This window comes from Malania oleifera, chromosome 2, assembly GCF_029873635.1.
Source record: "Malania oleifera isolate guangnan ecotype guangnan chromosome 2, ASM2987363v1, whole genome shotgun sequence".
NCBI lineage: Eukaryota > Viridiplantae > Streptophyta > Magnoliopsida > Santalales > Ximeniaceae > Malania > Malania oleifera.
In genome coordinates this window covers 71,897,634-71,904,165 of record NC_080418.1, presented here as the reverse complement: position 1 = coordinate 71,904,165, position 6,532 = coordinate 71,897,634, and the positions used below count along the sequence as shown (strand labels likewise).

The 6,532-nt window shown below is 39.3% G+C and overlaps 1 non-coding gene across 1 annotated transcript; it reads right to left on the bottom strand.

The window, feature by feature from the left end:
- Nucleotides 1-3,951: 3,951 nt before the first annotated feature.
- LOC131150062 (small nucleolar RNA R71) lies at nt 3,952-4,057 on the bottom strand. The gene has a single exon (XR_009135447.1). It is a non-coding gene; the product is annotated as a small nucleolar RNA R71 (small nucleolar RNA).
- Between the last annotated feature and the right edge of the window lie 2,475 nt (nt 4,058-6,532).

Below are 6,532 nucleotides of genomic sequence, written 5' to 3'. Positions count from 1 at the left end.
CGACAAAGTTGAAGGCATTGGAGATTCGAATCCCTGACTTCCCGTGAGTCCCGACCAGTGCGCACACAAGAATGACAAAGGAGCGACTTGGTTAAAAGCGACCATCTTCTGCATGAGATTTGCTGGAAACCTTCCTAAATTGCAAAACAAACTTTGTAAACCCTAGAGCCTATAAATATTTGATACGAACACGAGCTCTGGGTTCCACTTTGTTTTCCCTTAGGTTAGTGATAGACTTAAGATGTCATTGAGAGCAAAGATAGATTAGGAGTAGCATAGTTTTCAATTCATGTTTCGGTGTGTGCATGAAATGTTCGTCATCCTGTGACAACCGGCGGCATTTGTGTGCTATCCGTGTATATTACACTATCACTCCTCTTGTAATTCTCGATGTTAGTGACAGACGTTCTGAATAATAAAGGGATGATCTTTTTACTCTTGCTTTCATTTACATGCTTTCCATTTACCTATTGTGTGTTTGATAAAGGATTGCAGATAAGGATAAGCACTTCTGCGTATTAGTTAGAGGGAAACAGTCAGCTACATAACCGCAGATGTAGAGACCCGAAAAATATAATAATAAAAGAAAGTGGGGAAAAGTGGATTTTTGGCTAGAAGAGGAGAAAATCGGCCACAATTTTGGGAAATTATCGTGGTACGGTAACTAGTAAATGATAAATCTAGGCTAGTTAAATAGAAAATTGGCGACAATTTTCTAGGAGACAAACAAAACCGACGATGGTTTTCTCGGCAGTGCAAGCTATAAGAAAATCCCGTGAGCTTGCATTGATGGTTAATTTAATTTTTCTCTCCCTCTCTCTCTCTCTCTCTAAAACAAAGAAAGCCCTCTCACTTCTTTGTACAATTTTGCTCTGATTTAAGCCCGAATCGACAATTAGAAACCACCAAGATGATCAGGGGTCGATTCTCTCCGATGTTACTAGAGCAAAATTTTAATTTGGGATTCTGGGGTACCATCCCAAAACTAAGGTAAGGTTGTTATTTGGGTGTTCATGGTTGATTTATTTAATTTATTAAAGGTATAGGTTTAGTATTGTAGATGTGAACGTAATTCTGGGGTTGAACTGAAAAATTAGGATTTTGTGAAATACAGGGTTTGGTGTGTATACCACAAGCAAACTAAGGATTCTTGTGGGTGTTTCCTTAGGGACTCAAGTAAAGAGGATAATGTTATATAAATGAGGAAATTATGAATACGCAAATTTCTGACAAATGTGAATATGATAGTTATTTTAAGCATTCTGTTGATTGACTAGGAATATGTATATGTATTATCTCAGGGTTTTGGAATCATGAATGTCGTAGGCATGAATTAGAAATCAGTAGACGAGTTCAGTTATTCAGGTAAGGGAAATATGTTATGTCAGTTAAAATTAGAAATTTTATCTGTAAAACATAGTATTTGATTATGGGGTTTAGAGTATGATTTTAAATAAATCAGAGCATAAAAATTATATAGTTTTACATATTACAGTACATGGGTCTTATTTATTTAAATGTGTGGCGTGAGTAAATTCCAGTTCAGTATAGAATTTACATAGCTTTCAAAGTATCATGATTTGCAGTATATTTATAGAATGATGTTTTACAAAATTTACAAAATCATGATTTACAGTTTACATACAAAAGGATGTTTTACAACATTTATAGAATACCATGATATACAGATTATAGAACCATAACATTCAGATATTACAATTTATTCAGATATTACAGTTTACTCAAATATTACAGTTTATTCAGACCAGTTATACAGTTTTATGGTTAATTCAGTTGAAACAGTAAGACATATATATAATAGTATTATATAGTATCAGACCCTAATAAACCAGATCAGATTTCAGAGCACGGTACCGTAGCTATTTCGGCTCAGAGTGCAACCACGTATCTCAGATAGTGTGTGGATTTTAAGAGTAGTCGATCGTGCCTTGGGAGAGATTGCAAGCTCACCAGTAGTCGAGATTGAGGCAGCCGATTTTACAGCAGAGGTTTCAGTTGACTTATCCTGGTAGGCCAACCTGTGTTAAGTCTCGCCTACGAGCCACACAACCTTGTCATTAGGGGTTAATTCATGACTTACAGCTATCCTTTGAGGGAAGTTTTTATAGTTGTGTATATTTATACAGATTTACAGAAAATAGTAGATATATTTGTAGATACTAAAATTATGTAAATAGAAAGTTTAGAAACAATTATATTTTAAGCCACATAGGTGTGAGTTATATTGTATGCATGTTATCTCAATTTTCAGTTGATTAACAACATATTGTTCATGTAATCTCAGTTGTCACACACTGGTAATAGCATATTTTTTCTTACTGAGAGTTGTCTCATCCCAGTAATTTAAACATTTTAGGTGAACCAGTTAGACGAGCAAATTAGGCTCGAAGATAGAGGGGATCTTGTACTGCCCTGTCTGTAGGGTAAATTTATGTTGGGAGATGTATTTTTGTGTAGATCCTAGCTGATCTAGTAGAGAATACTGGAGAGATATGTATATATATGTTTTGGGAAAATACTGAATTCCTGTATTGTAATTATGGTTATATGATTTTATGTTTTCCGCTGCATAGGTGTGTTATCTTATTTGGGACCGGGATTCTATAGCAGATTTTATCAGGGGTATCAGAGTAATATAATACAGTCAATATATATAAGAAAAAATGGCAGGAATTTTGGGGTCATTATAGCGGAGGTATTCATTCATCATTGAGACAGGGTATACTCCAGTTCCTAATCATGCTTCGAACGGTTAGTGCACCCTTGCTACCTTGTGCTCTCGATCGCCCCTCTCCCGCTTTGGCTCGCTCAAGTTAGTACTTTTATGGAAGTCTGGATGAACGTAGATAGAGGCATGGCGTCTAGCGTTTGATTCAGACCACAGTATCGCTTTGTAGGAGTAGGGTAACTCATAAATTTACTTGCTTTCCTATAGTGTAGATTTACTTGCTTTGATTTAATTGCTTTCCAGCAATTAGAAACATCCACCATTGCAAAACATCACCTTTTACATCTTTTTCATAACAATGCCATAATAAACTAACTTGGAAGTGGTTTACTAACTGCACTTCAAGTCCCCGTGGATCGATACCCAACTTACCCGCTTTCTACTGAACTTAGGATAGTTAGGTTTATAAATATTATTTTTGGTAGTTAAGGACCCAAGCCTTGGCGAGCCTACCAAATTTTGGCGCCGTTACCGGGGACTTGGCTATGGTTATAAGCCAACTTCCGCTTTAGAGTATTATTGCTTTGTTCTTTTAATTTGCTCTCCATTTGTTTTCACTTTCTTAATTTCTATTTTCTTTATTTTTGCTTTTTGTTTTTGCAGTCTAAGTCTATGTGCTTATCCGTTTGTATGTTTGGTCTGCATTCTTTGGAACTTGAGATAGTTCCCAAAAATCTTGAGATTTAAAAATCCCGTAGGTCCCTTTAGGAACCCTATCTCTAATCCGTAGAGAGCTGAGTAGTCTGAACTAAAAGCAATGATCAAAGATAACCCACTGGTTCCCACTGAACAAATCCCGGAACCCCATGCTCTTTACCTACCTGTGGTGGGAGAGTAACACCTGTGGCCTCTGAGGGACTACTTTGTACCTAATGCATACACATCTTCATCTTGCATCCGGTTCCCAGATGTTAAGGTAGCCCAATTTGAGATTAATACTTCGATCATCTTGATGTTGCCCAACTTTCATGGGAACTCTACTGAAAATCCTTATCAGCATCTTGATGAGTTCTTGGAAATCTGTTCCACCATCCGCATCCCTAATTTTAGTGATGACGTTCTCCGTCTTAGGCTTTTCCCGTTCACTTTAAAGGATAAAGCCAAATATTAGCTGACGTCCTCAGAACCAAACTTGATGACCAACTGGGCCACCATGCAACATGAATTTCTTAAAAAGTACTTCCCAATTGGGAAGACTAATCAGCTTCGGAGATCCATCACAAGTTTCTCCCAAATGGATGGGGAACTCTTTTTTGAGACTTGGGAGCGCTTTAGGGACTTGCTCAATAAATGCCCACATCACAAGGTCCCCAAGTGGCAATTAGTCCAAACATTCTACGAAGGGTTGGTTGAGAGAGATAGGTCTATAGTTGATGCGTCATGTGGAGGTACATTCCTCACTAAGCACAAGAATGAGGCCAAGATTCTCTTCAAAAATCTGGCAAAAAATTATTAGCAAGACATGGCTGCCACTTGTAGACTACCTAATCCATTAAATTCCAAACCAAAAGGAGTTTATGAGTTGGCCACTGGCCAAGACCTAGTCCCAACCTTGTATGCCATCTAAAAAGTTAGATCAATGTCTATCCTTAGGACCACAAGCAACAACGTGTGCAGAGGTTTGTGCAATTTGCTCCAACCCTTCCTATACATATTACAATTGCCCTCACGCACATTCCAAGTTTGAGCTTGTGCAGGAGGAAGTAAATGCCACTCACAATTGGAACGATAAGCCATGTAACAACCCTTATTCAAATACCTACAAGCCCACGTGGAAACAACATCCTAACTTCTCTTGGAGGCTGCAAGCTCCGGGTTTTCAAAGCCAAAGACCTCAACAAAACCCTAATGTTGGGCCTCCATGTCCATAGAAAAATTTCCAAACCATCCGGACCCAGCCCCTAGACCTTTAACCATTTAGCATCCACCTCCACCTCAATCCAAATATGATTCATTTCAAGAGACGATGTTAACAACCCTTAAGCGAATTAAAGCTGACCATCAAGTGGACAGGCAACTCCTTCACTCCCACTCCCAATCTATTATAAACCTAGAAACCACCATGGGATAGCTAGTCGCTACTCTAAGTCGAAGGGAGGAGGGTAAGTTACCAAGTCAGCCCATAGTAAATCCGAAGGGAAAATATGGGGTAGAATGTGAATCGGACGCTGGCCCCTCATCATATTCTAAGCAAGCCCAGGTGGTAACCACATCTCAAAATAGCAGGCTGATAGCCAAATAAGGTGAGGAGCAACTGAGTATGGGGGAGACCCAAGATGAAAAACTGGAAGTACCCAATGCAAATTCATGCACTCTCTCTTCCTCTAGTTGGATACACAGACCATTGAGTCTCACACCCACCACCAGAGGAACCACACCTCACTTCGCCCCCATAGGGATTTTCATAGCTACTCAATGACACATCTAGTAACCCCACTCGCACCCTCTATATTTTGGAAAGCGGCTTCCACTGAGTCCATCTAGGACATGTTTAAACAAATGTGAATGGATAAGCCTCTCCTCGACGACATTAAGCAATCACTTGTGTTTGTAAAATTCCTTAAGGACTTGTCAACGTAGGAGACAGGATCAAGGATGCACATGGATGGTTTGGTTAAATAGGACGAGCATATGAGTTCCATAATACTAAAGCACCTTGTTCCTAAACTAAAAGACCCAGGCTCACCTACTATCTATTGTGTAATTGGTAATTACACCATTGATGGGGCTCATCTAGATTTAGTAGCAAGTGTAAACATTGTTTCATACTTGGCCTATCAGAAACTTAACCCAGGAGTGTTAAAACCCACCTTGGTTTCCATATGCCTAGCTAATCAATCTCTTAAGCAACCCCGAGGTGTGGTAGAAGATGTGGTAGTAAAAGTGGGAGATTTCCACTACATTGTCGATTTTATCATATTGGATATGGAGACTTCCACAAACCCGATCCCTGTCCTTTTAGGATGACCATTCCTAGCCACGACTAATGCTTGCATTCAATATAGGACGGGGATTATGGACATCTCATGGGGCCATAAGCAATGCAGGCTAAACATATTTAATGCTTCCCAACATCCTTTAAACATCGTCCAAGTTGTGGACGAAGACGTAACTGACAAAATTTCTAGGGAAGCAACTCCTTCAATGTTTTGGAAACACCATTGGAAAATTACACAACAACTCGACAGCCCTACCCATGCTAAATTTGGGGATTCCCTTGAGCAATCTATGCTAAAACATACTTGGGACCCCAAATTTGAAACTAAGTTGGGGGTATGTAACTTAGGGTGTAAGGAAGAGGAGGAAGAAACCAATGTTAGCTATTAACCAGGATGAGTTTAAAATAAGCTTTGAAGTGTCTTGCTAAAGATGGTAAACTTATTGCTTTCAGGAGGCAACCCGATAAATGTCTGGTTGAAGACGGTAAACTTAGCACTTCTGGGAGGCAACCCGATAGTTTTTTATATTTTCTTTTGTCCATAAAATGTTTAGAGTAGGTTAAGTGGGTTGAGTGCTTTGTCGCATAGGATTTAGTGTAATCTGGGAGTGCGACAAAGTACAGCGACCATCATGTATGAGGGCGACCTAGTCAAATCCTTGCACCGTTAATAGATTCGGAGATACTGAGAGGGTCGACCAAGTCTGAAACTAGCACTGAACATGGTGCGACCTGGTTAAGAAACATTGAGAAGTCATTTAAATTCTACTCAACCACGACTTTGCATCTCCCGCCTTCTCATTATAGCTTGGATGAGCATAGTCGCTCCCTTCTTGGACGTGCTA